This window comes from Bemisia tabaci, chromosome 3 (assembly GCF_918797505.1).
Source record: "Bemisia tabaci chromosome 3, PGI_BMITA_v3".
Classification (NCBI taxonomy): Eukaryota; Metazoa; Arthropoda; class Insecta; order Hemiptera; family Aleyrodidae; genus Bemisia; species Bemisia tabaci.
In genome coordinates, this window is record NC_092795.1 from 62,791,746 (window position 1) to 62,804,685 (window position 12,940).

Consider the following 12,940-nt stretch of genomic DNA (forward strand, 5'->3'; position numbering starts at 1 on the left):
AAGCCGGAGAATTCCGTAAGACTGCACTTGATATTTCCTCCCTCGCAACACCTCGTAAAACAAACTTAGACTCTCACCTTCTCCCCCCTCAAGTAGCTTACGCAGTATTTGACCCACCCCTTTCGACTTAAAACTTGTACGGCCGTTTTTATCCTAATTTTTTCAGACATGACACTTAATTCCTTCAGAGGCCGATTACAAAATACACACTGCGCTCCCGAAGGGTGGGGGATTTGAACTCGGGTGATAGGTGCGTCACAGGGTAAGCAGGTTAAGGGTCGCGTTACGTAATTTTTGAAATGGCGTGTAGCGCCGAATTTTCGATGAAAAATCAACGCGATGTGGCAAATTTGTATTCAAAATTCATAATGCAAGCCGAGTTGAGGGGGGGGGGGGCAGTTGGTCATTAGAGTGTTGCCTAATTTTTTGTTGGGGGGGGGGGGGCGCAAGGGGCGCAGACCTGTGTGACGGGTGCGTTACGAGGAGAAGGGGAGCATCAAAATAATTCGACTTCCAGCGTTATGCTCTTCAGGGACGGATTAACCGCGATGCCTTTCAGGTAAGGTTACTAGATTAACGTAAAAGGTTTCGTTTTTCTGAACCCAAATCTGAAGTTATGGCGCCCACCTGGCATCAGAGTGGCGCAAAAGACGCGGATCTAGCAGGTCCAAAAATGGCGTTATCTACGCTAACTCATTTTTTTTCAGTCGTGCGGATTGCCTTTCGCATGGTCATTGACCATAGATCATCTCCTCTCCACGGCTCATGTCCACGTCTCGTTAGCGAGATGCAGTTTTTGCTCTCCTTCCCGCCTCCCCCCCCCCCCTCTTCAGCCCGGTCAACTCAACGAATCGCAACAAATCGTATAATCAGACCTATCTTGATCACAAACGGTATCGTGGTCCGGTTTCGGTTCCTGTTGAATGGGTCCGCTCGGGGCGGCATGACGAAAGAAGCATATGAATGATTGGAACTTGTAGTAAAACATCTTATGGGTGGTTTCACGATAACTGGAATAGTTTTGTCGCCGTAACAGACAACACATTTTTCGATCATATTTTTAGTAGTAATGATAATCACTCGATTTTTTTGCATTGATCTACGCAGGGTTACGTGTTATAATGATTTTCAAAGATTTATGGCTCTACTGTTCAATTTTAATATATGTATAAATGACCGAAAATGTGCTGTCTGTTACGCTGAATTACCATTGCGCGAAATTTTACACCCTTAATTGCATCAGAAATTTTTCTTTGGACTTGTGTTCATCGAACAAGAAAATTTCCGGGATATCCCCTAAAATCGTTTCCTTTTGAGCCTGAAACACCCGGAAGCACCATTTCCCCCGTATATATATCGCTAAATAATCGCGTGGAATGGAGAGACCCGTCCCAACGTTCAAAGCAACACAAGTGTGTGCAGCAGTGATCGAAGAATTTAATTTTAAAGTGGAAGAAACCATGACAGCACCATGAGGTGGGCGACGTCAGTCTCAGCGAATTGCAAAGGGTGTTATTCATGCTATTTTCGGACGTGGGGTCTTAATATTTAAACGAACATTTTTATGCAGTGTGGTCTCAGTCTTTGCTACAGATGGCTGTTTTTTTTCCAACGGGGTTTATTTTCTCGGCAAGGAGGCCCTGCTCTCACTTTTTTCCCGTTCGTGAAAATCTCGGCTAAATCCGGCCAATCGCCTCCCTTTGAAAATGTTGACTCTGCTGAACATGTTTTCTGCGGTAAAAGTGCTCAGAATCAGGACAAGCTCTAAGAAGGACTGATCACGTGAGCGGCACAATTGAATTTAATGAATTTAATCATGAGTAATGGAATCCAGCTGGATTAGCAATGCAGCATGTGTACCATCAACAGTGTTGCCTGTTATGGAGTGAATTCTATCAATTACGTTGCATGAGCAATCAAGAAAATCGATCAGAAAGCCAATAAATTTCAAGAGTACACCTTAAACTCTCGGTCTTGGTTTCTGGCATGTGAGCTGATTTTGGAAGGAATCTCTACAAGATGCAGTTTTTCTGCCTGAAGGATTTACTCGTATAATCATGAACGAAACCTTATGGCCTCAGTTCAAAGCTGGTGTCTTTGACTTACGCAAAGAAGTGTTCATACATTTTTAAGCATTTATGTTAATTATTTGAATTTTAAGCCTCAAAGATGTCCTTTTTAATATCTCTAGTGTACGTTATATGGTACACTTAACCGTTTTTGTGATGGCGCTAAGGCCAGCTTCGAACTCAACTTGATGGTAAAGAGCTGGTTAACAAAAGCTGTCGGCTCCATCAGAAAAAGGGACTAAAATAGCTCCTCTGTGGAAGGTTCTTGGCAATTTTTCAAACTTTGACTCATGTTCTTCGTCAATGGACGGAAGAAAGTGTTGATAAGGGTGGTATCAGCATGAAGTCTGTGTGGCTGTCAGAAAATTTTGAAAATAGAGGAACCGAAGGCTTCTTAAAATGGAGACCCCTGCAAGTGCACCCCCTCGAAAGAATGTTTTTCACTGTGAGGCTAAAATCAGCTCACTTTTATCTCCTCTCCTGCTCGGCGATTTATTTTCCGTCATTTTTGAGTATCTTTAAAAATCCTTTGAAATTTCTGACCCCCAACTTTTGATTGTGGGTCGAGCTTGTACGATCTTATCAAGTACAAAATTTCGAGGGAAGGCTATCATGCGTTCGGGATGTCTATAATAGTCGAGGCAGACAGCGATTTCGTACTTATCATGTGCGATAAATGCGCAATTCCTTTCGGAAATGGCAGCAGTGCTCTTGTTGCGAGGATGCGCTGCGGCAATGATAATCGTGTCATCGCGTCGAGGAGGACTCGAAATTTCACTCGAACAATCTTTTGGCTCTCCGTCATGATTTTGAGGACGTCCTGACAGCTGCAGTCTAATCGGTCAGCATTCCCCAACTGATGGATGACTCCCACCAAATCGGAATCGGCCAAAGGTAAACTTCTTTATTTTTCATAATTCGGAGAAAAAAATACAACTTTTTGAAACATTCCTCGTCTTGAATACGAATAATGTGTGTATCGCAAGTGACCTTCTTTATAAAAATGTTATCCAATCGAGTCGACGTAATAATTGTGTCAATTTCGTCGCAATGTCATCCAAGTCCGTTGCTGTCTTTTCTGGCAACCTCTCAGGAACCATTTGGTAAAACCGCATCGACAAAGGACATGGTCAGGGACGGTCCGGCTCCTACGGGCTGACTGTTGAAATTGATAGATAAAGCGATAGACAAAGGTTACATAGAGAGTACAGAACGATCCTACCGGTTGAAAAGATTGGTTCCCATAGACGAGGGGAGAAAATGATGGACTAACTGTAGGGTTTCTCGTGGGTTGCCAGTTAGTCTATTGTTTATACCTCCTTTGTCAATTGCACCCATCCGCTTCACCAATTGGATCCCTCTAAATCCCTTTTGTCTTCTTTTGTCCATAGCTTTGTCTATCAATTTCAACAATCAGCCCACTGAAATTTTAGTCCGCTATTTAACATTTCGGACCTTTAATACCAAGTCTCTCTTGGTTTCTTATCGGATAGTCCACCCCTCCCATAGAAATGAGTTAAAGACTGTAGTAAAACGCAGGATAAAATTGAACCTTCCCTATAACACATTTCTGAACCCTTTCAGCGCAGTGTGAACTCTAAATCGAGAATGAATTCCCGTCAGGCAAGGTGCTATTTACGGAGCGACCATCAATTCATCCCCTAGAGGCCCAGCAGTGAGATTCTTCGCCCATAAATGCTGGTTGGTGGACTCGGGCTGGACCAAATCAATCTGTGGTAGCCGTCTGCCTGTTGCCCTATAATGACGTCATCGAGTCTTAGACACCCCACTGTTGTCCACACTTCCGTTCAATGCAAAAGCATTGTATGACCAATCGGAATTTGCTGAACCTCCTCCGACACGATACAAATTTATAAAAAATCAGTGGATTTGTTTTCTTCGAATTTTTGGCACGTCCAGAAATGTTTAGGAAAAATATCCATAGCTTACTTACAATTTAGAGAGAAATCCTGGACATTTTGAATGTCCGTATATTGTTTTTCATGATGACGGCATGCAGTGAAGCAGTGTGCCCACATCGTGTTTTACGATCCCAGCAGCTGGTCCTCGGTCCTTCCGATTGATTTGATCGTCCTAGAGAATCTCGAGGAAGCCGGGATCGTAAAACGTCTTAATTCCGAGGCGGCGCGGCGCGCGCGGTGCCCGTCACTCGTTGCGGGGCCTTTTTACTCGCACAATTTGTTTAATCCTCACCTCTTTTGCCGGCTTACTAGTGAGCAGACTTGCCAAATGCTCTCGCAAATGTCACCGTTTTATGTAAAGGAAGGTGATTGCTCACCACTCACCAGTCTAGCTCGGGTATCATGCTTACTCCTTTCGTCATTTCATCACGTCATCACTTTCCGGCCAAAGTATCACAAATGCGACGTCTTAGAATTTCCATCGCCATTTTATTTTCTTACAGAGAAGTTGTTCAACGAAGCTGTCCAAAAATGTCACTGAATTTTATTGGCAGCACAAAGAAAATTCAGTTAAATTTTCGGACAGATTCGTTAAACAATTTCTCTGTAAAAAAATAAAGTGGCGGCGGAAATTTCGAATTGTCGCATGGCGCTTGCGATATATTGACCGGAAGATGACGACGTGATGGTCTGCGAGAAAAAAGACTTTGAGTGTTCGAAATTAAGATGCTGGTACTAATGCGTAGAGGAACGTTTTGCGAATATTCTGGCCTACAAAAAAAAGCTAAAACATACCAAACCGGACGATAGTTACTGCCGTTTACAATTCGCAGTGCAAAAACATAGTTTGAAGAAAAAATTGCTAACGGAGCCGAAAAATTCAAATGATCTGAACTGCTCGCAATTCATTATTTTGGATAATAGATTGAGTTTTTCATCAAAAACTAAAAAGCCAAATCGTTTTCTCAGCTTGGAATGAACCCTTTTCCCTGAGTTAATTGTCTCTTTGCCTCTCCTTTTTCCCGCAGATGTCACAAACCTATTAAAATTGCAGAAAACAAATCAGAATGGTTCGTTGCATGGTAAATCAATTCATCTCGATCCTATACTTGCGTGTGCGTGTGTATCACCACCCAGTTGCACTATGTGCTGTGCATATGTTCGTATGAGTAAGTGTTTCGGAACTCTTGGAGGTTGTTCATAAATCACTGCGGATGACAGTTTGTTTTTCTTCCATTTTGATCATAATCGTCTTAAAAAAGGACTTGTTGGAAGAGACTTCTTCATGGCATAATCATAATTTTTTAATGCGAGAAGATGGGTCCTATGGCTGCAATTTTTTTTCCATCATTAGGGCGGCTGAGGGCATAGTAAACAAAAAAGTTCAAAAATATATAATCGATCGTATAATTTAATTAAATTTGAAGCTAGAATTAAAGGGAAAATGAGGAACTAACTATTTATAATCTAAGAGTAAAAATTAATTTGCATGTGGAAAATGCTAAATTGAATCAAGAGACCAAAAGACCCTTTAGAATTTTACAAAAGAAAAGGAACTTTATTTTTATCGATTTGTTAAAGTGGAGACATTTAAAAATAACTAAATCTTTTCATATGGACTAAAGAGTTAACGCAGATTAAATTATCCAACTATGAAATAAAATAAATCACCGAAGGGATAACAACGCAAAATTTTTGGTAAGATCTTATTTGCAAAATGAATTAAGAACCCGATCTTGGATAAAGAATAAGAATAGCTTATGAAATAGAATCTATAAGAATGAGTCGTTAACCCAGCTAACTCTAACATGATCTGAGTTCAGGCCGGCGGAAGCTAGGTCAGTTTATGTCTTAGATTATACAAATAATAGAACTATTCTGCAGTACGGAAGGATCCGAAGAGCTCAATTAGAGTAAAAAATCGAGCTCCAATGAGAATGAGTGCAGGATTGAGGGTTGCAGAGTGTTCAGCTCAAGCAGATGCATTGGAATATTCCTATATTATAAATTTAAATATAGTCTATGATAAATTTTAAACCCCTAATAAGCAGTGAAACAATCAAATAGAAAGGAAGGTCATCGACAGAAAATCGTCTTTCAGGGGTTAAGCATCGTGCCTCTTCGTATTCATTTGACTCGTTCATTTATCGAGAAAATCCAATATTTCTGTCGATTTCAGCTGCGGGCCGATTATTGATATTTATAGACAAAGCTATAGACAAATGAGACATGAGGAGTATAGAGCGATCCTATTGGCTGAAATATGTGGCTCTTATAGACTAAAGGGGCAAATGATGGACTAACTTTCGGGTCTCTCGCGGGTTGTCGTAAGTTAGTCTTTTACCTACGTCTTTTGTCCATGCAACCACCCGCTTCCAACAATAGGATCCCTCCATATCCTTTTTGTCTTCTTTGTCTATTGCTTTGTCTATCAATTTCAATAATCAGCCCGCTGGAGCATACCCAATTTCTCGACTCGGAAAAATTCCTCCTCTCCAAACCAAACCGAGAACTGACCATCTCCAGGTCAGAACTCCTCGCTGTGAGTTGCAACGTGTTTCACCGTCACCGGATCACTAGTTCAATTTAATTTTGGGCCGAAAAATAATTTAAACCTTAAGACATCATGAATAATGGTTCTGAACACTCATACAAGCGGAATTATTTAAGAGGCCAGACACAATTAATTCATTTGGACTTACGGCGTCTTCCGCGAGGCCTCCTAACCGTATTTAAGCTCACTGCTCCCGGGCTTTCCATCCTTCTACAAGGTCGAGACCACCCACGTCTATTCTGCCGTGCCAAGGAAAAACGCCGTATGAGCCTTTAGGCGTTGCCAAATTTCCCCTAGCAAATCACTAATTTTCCAGGAGCATTTTTGAATGTTTGTCTACCGATTTCTCAGGTAATTTTTTTGTATTTTGATCTAAAACGTCTGAAAATTTCAAGAAAAAATATTCATTAAATTCCTCAAAAATAAACATTTTATCCAAGGAATTTTGGCAACTCTCGTATGTTCATACGGTGCTCTTCCTTAGCACGGCAGTATTCGTCGCCTACTTGACATGAGGGTATAACTCTCTTCTTCAATGAACCCTGTTTTCCATACAATTCAATGCTTTACCGGGTTCATTGCAATGAATAGTAACGCCCTTATGTCAGCCACACCACGTATTGTTTCTTTCGAGAGCATAGTGAAATGTACCACAAAGTCAGGGCATGCATTCTAGCACAGTAGATACGTATCCTCGACCAGATCTTACGAAGAATACATTAAATTAATTGATAATGAAGAAATGAACGTCAATATTCTACATTAGAATAAGGAAATCCTAATTTAAAAGTTAATAGAAAAAGAAAAATCATACGGTGAGTATTTTCTGATTTTTCTCTCAAGACACAATGATTTCTTTGATACTTTTTTATAGCATTAACCTGTATTTGTGACCACCCACCGGCAAAGGGATCTGATGAGTCGAGATTCGAAAACCTCTTAAGTCAAGTAGAACTTTCAATCGGACGAAGTGACAAACGCGTCGTCTCTTTTTCACTTTTAATTTGATACCGTGACTATTTTTTCGCGATGATAAATAGATCCGCGAGCGCAATTTAAGCGCAGTACAGTAACATGCACCTTCCGTCCAGTGGACGTCGTGGGTAGGGTCTTGAGTACGTTCACATGTACGCCTTCACTGTGCATGAATATGCAATTTCTCGACTTGGGAGCACGTTGATTTGTATCCTGTTGATGATTAGCCTGACATAAAACCCCTGCCGCCTCGAAAAGTCCAAAAGCCGGCATGAGGATGAAATGAACCCACTTTGGCTGGAAAGAACTGTGTACAGAGTAATTAAATCAACAGAAACTATGATGCAACAATAAGTCTTGATTTGACCGATCACAATTTTAGCAGACAAAAATCGAACACTCTTTGATTATTCCGAAGGAGAGTCGGAACTAATTTGAGGATTTAACATGTGATAGAAGAACTAAATTTGGATGTATCTATGCTAAAAGAAACTATGTGGAAGATGAAAGATGGTGCGTGCTCGTGGAAGCTGGATAAGAAACAATGTGGTCAGTGGATATAGTTCATTTTGAGAAAACGGAAAAGCGAGATTTGACATAATATCAAAAGGAACTGGGCGCTAACTCGTGAGCCGTGGGCATGTTACAAGAGCGTTGTGCACAGGGCTCATGAGTTAAAGAGTCCCGCCACTGATCTTCCCGTCATGCCTCCTCGTGTGTTGCCGCTGACGTCACGGGCGCCTAAGTCCCATTCATTCTTATGGCCCGAGCACTAACGAGCACACCCCATCTTTCCACTTGCACATAGTTCCATTTAGCATAAATACGTCTATTTATGATATTGTTTTTGTCAGAATATTCCAGTATTTTAATTATAAGATTTATTTTACGTAGGTACATAATTGTCTTTTTTTGGTTCATTTGCGGATAGTTCATTGGGAGCACAAATACATTTGGTGGGACGAAAACGTCTTATTCAAATGAGTCTTGGGAGACATGCCGCCGCGGTGCGTTGCGTTCTGTTGGGTCCGATTGATTTCAAGAATGACGACACGCGAAATGGGACCCGATTGACATGCCCGGCTGTCATGAATGTCATGTTCTCCGCAAACTTGAGCCGTCACTTGACGCAAGATTAACGGCATCGCAGCGGCGATTCGCGTGGAGCACCCTCTCTCCCTTCTCCGTGTCTTCGCCGGATTATTTCCCATCATTAATATTAGCTCTGGTACTATACTCGTATTTTGCCGCCGATTCTCCTCATTTTCGCCGCCGTCGCCGAACGTTTGTCCCTGTGACCTCCTTCTCTAAGCTGAATCTGGACAGGAAGTAAACAAACATCCAGCACGAAGAAAAAACCTCGCTCTCTACCAACTGCTGAGTTCGTCAGGCCCTTCTCGGCTCAGAGGGGAGCAGGACGCCGCTCCTTTCGGGGTGATTGCGCTGATGTGGGGCCCCGCCCCTTTTCTGCGAAAAATAGTTGCAAATTCAAAAAAATGATTTATTTAGCAACAGTTTCGAGAGAAAACAAGACTGACAATAGTATGTAAATGAAGTTCCCGAAAGTAGGATTCTATTTGGATTACATTTTTCAATAAGGCACCACTATTTCTGGCCCATTTTAGAAACAACATGCATGCCATTGGTTTCCCTATGCAGATATGTACTTTTATGGGAGAGCCTGAGATAGTGGTTCCTTATTGCAAAATGTAATTCATGTAAATTCCGAGCTCCGAGAAAAAGGTCTTTCCTGGCAGGTTTCAGGGAACGATCTGCAATCCCTAGATCCCATTTCCAGCGTGTGAACTTAGCCACAGGTGCCCGGGAAACTAGGACCTGTTGATTGTAAATGGTTCCCGTGTTGCGGAGGCTTCCACGTTTCTGCCGCGGCCGACGCGGCACAAATTGGAATGCAATGAAGGAATGGCTCTGACTTGGGGTCCTCCGCATTCCAAGGGTAGACGACGCCCAAAACCGCGCCGCGCCGGGGCGAGAGCTTAACTGCCGGAAAACACTTGGCACTTGGCGTCCACGCTGGCTGAGACGTTGACCCTGCTTCAATGCAGGATTTCATTCATACTTGCGCTCGCTTACATCGTTTATTTTACTCCTTCCTCGTCGTGGAGTTTTCCTTCAATGGAACTTCGCAAGCCTCACTCGTGAGTTGTTTGTGGCTGGTGGCTCATAAATGCGAGCTTACTAATTCATGAACGTAAAGCACCTTGATAGGGAGAGAATGGGCACTGGAGACTTCGTTTCTGATCGGCTCGTAATCAGTCATCTTAAGCTTTGAGGTTGCCCGAGACCTAAAGGAATGGCAGAGGTTGCTAGCAGCCCAATCAAAATGTGTGTTTGTGTGAATTTTACTGACTTGTAGTGGCGTGACTTATCAAGCGGAGGCTTTCCCGCAGACTAAATTTCCGGGGGCCCCTCAACCCCCGCCCCCACCCTTGGCTCGATTAAGGGATTAAATTTTAAAGAACAAGTTTAAAATTCCAGTCGGCAATTGTGCCTCCGGGCCTTGCAGATCCTAAATTTCCGCCACTGCTGACGTGCCTTATTCAAACGTCTCCATTTAGATTGCAACCATTCAGATCCTTAGTATGGAAAAGCTGTCAAAAAGAGCACCAAATCCCCTCCCATCCAAAGTTCTCATCATTTTGGCGGGCTCTGAAGGTTTCCACGGGACTCAGTGCCAGTTCTCTCTCTTTGAAGGTACTTGAGTACGCCGCATTTGGAGAAATATCTCTCTGCTGTGACAGCGGGTCAGAACCGACCATTAGACAGGGTGAGGGACACGGTGTCACAATATGTGATTTTTTGTCTAATTTTTATTGGCACAACACTGTGGGCACATAGAAAATTTCCCAATCTATCGTTTTGTATGTATTATCCGGCTATATCTACGTTTTAAGTAATGAAAAACAGCAGTAGGAGTACCGGGTAAAATTCAATAATATAGAGCGTGGTATCATTAATTCGTCGGCTGATTGCATTTGCAGTGATTTTGCAACAGTCTCATTTTTTTGAATAGGAATTCAGTGGTGAAATAATAATAATATTCGTCCTCTAAATGAAGACCAAAATAAGAGAAAGTTGAAAATTGAAGAGTCAATGAAGCGGAAGCACCTGGGGCCATTCAGCGGCGACAAACATCGTACACAATCTTTGCGACATTTCAGCGACAGCTTCCGAATTTCCGCTCTTCATTTAATGATTTCCTTCCCGATGAAGGCCCGGGCCCCTAACTTACCAAGTTTTTTCTTTCTACTCCTTTTTTTTGCTTTCCTTAATTCAACTCTCACTATGGAGAAGTTCTCAAGAAAAAAAAAAAAAACTTAACACGGGTAAATGAAAATAACGTGAAGCAATGTCAATGCAATCGTCAAGTATGATACTTTTTTCGATTTTGATTTGATATTCCACAACATTGATTCGAACGACTATAATTCATATGAAGGCATGCGGTCAATACTGACTTGCTAAGGAAGAACGCCGTATGAACATTCAAAAGTTGTTAAATTTCTCTCGATAAAATGTTTATTTTTGAGGAAAGTTATGAATATTTTTCTTTGAAATTTTCAGGAACTATAAGTAAAATTACAAACAAAATTATGTGAAACATTTGAAGAGAAAAAATTCATAAGTTTACCAAGAAATTTGCGTTTTATCGGAGGAAATTCGGCAACGCCTGAAGGTTCATACGGCGTTTTTCCTTAGCATGGCAGAATAGTCGTCACTGTGTGCTCTCTTGATTGATCGTCAAAATGTTAATCGGGCAAATCTGACGGATCCAGTTCAGGATCAAAGGATTGTCGATGGATGTATCATAAGATCCGGATTCTTCTCACAGATTAGCGGTGAAAATTTGGAAAATATTCCGACTCTCCCAACTTAATAACCTTGCGACAATTTAGTGTAAGCGAGAATTTAAATTGAAGTTTAGGCATTAAAGCGACCTGAGATTAATGACGGGGTCACCGCGTGTTTTGAATTTAAGAGAATGGTTTTAACATGTGTGCAAAATTTGACAGCAATTAATCACAGCTTGCTAATTTGACGAACGGACTCGGTATGTTTGCATTCGCTTTAAATGTTACTCACCGTCTTTGGTATGATATTAGTGGATTAGTCAAGGTGCTTTTCTCGTTATTTTAGATACAAATTATTTCCATCAATTTTCCAGTTCGAATCAGTTAATTGTTCCAAGAATCAGGTAGGCAATTAAAAGAGAAAGCTAGTTAAAAACAATTAATCAGGCGTTTGAAATCATTGTTTGGTGAGTAATACACATGAGTCACACTCGTTTGGTGAGTTTTTCTTTGCATTTGTCTCCCCCTCCCCCCTTCTTATTCAAATAGTTGTTCTGCCAAAATTTTGAAAGCGCCCAAAGAATGTGATTCTGGTTATTAATTGCATACGAAGTGCAGAGGCTGAGGCTACGCATGAAGTTGTTTTTTTGAGGATCCCGAAATTAATTGGTGTGGGAAGAAACCTGATGCCCAAAAAAGTCCCCTTTTCGATTGACATCAAAGTGAATAACCTGCATAGTGGATTGCTCTTCATTTTCGCGGAATGAATATCACAAATCGTACCTCACCTCTTCCTCTGATTCCAGCTTGGTATTGGAAACTATTTAGCCTCTTTAGTTCATCTGGAAAACATTAAATCCTCCTTGTGAGATTATAGCAGAGTTGCTACGAACTTTTTCCTAGACAAAAAAAAAAATAGTGCTACACATGAAAAAATGCTAAAAAATATTCGTGAATGTAATGATGGAGTCTTGAATTCTCCTATTGGAAAGAAAGAAGGGGAAAACACGTATTTTAGCCCCAAACAATCTTTAATATAACATAATACCTTTTTTTAATTAAATAAATTTATCTTATCATTTCTTCAGTCGACGCAAAAAATACACCATACCTCCATGTAAGTGAAGTAAATTGATGCATGATAACACCGATACCTTTGGCAAAAGCACTATTTTTAAGCCCAATCCAGGGCCGGATTAAGGGGGTGGCCACATGGGCCGCGGCCCATGGCGGCAAAAGGGGGCGGCACATTTTGCAATTTTTTTAAATGTAGGTATAAAAAAAATCGGATTCAGAATAAAAAATTATCAATAAGAAAAGGAAACAAAATCTCTTTTTCCTGAGAGTATAGTAATTTCTAATTTTGTCGTTTTTCGGTGATACAAGAGACAGCATCTTTAATTAGTCGAGTTAAGAGAGGAACTAAACACGCAATTTTGCCTGGAGCTCAGCGCAGAGAGGAATGATGACGAGGACTTGAGATGACGGGGACAAGCCCTCGGTGCGGCGGTCAGCATGTAACACATAGTAGCGCCTAGAAGACTGCGTGAATACTTCACCCATTGCGCCAAACACAGTGCAGTGCGGTCACGCGGTCAGGAGCAGTTG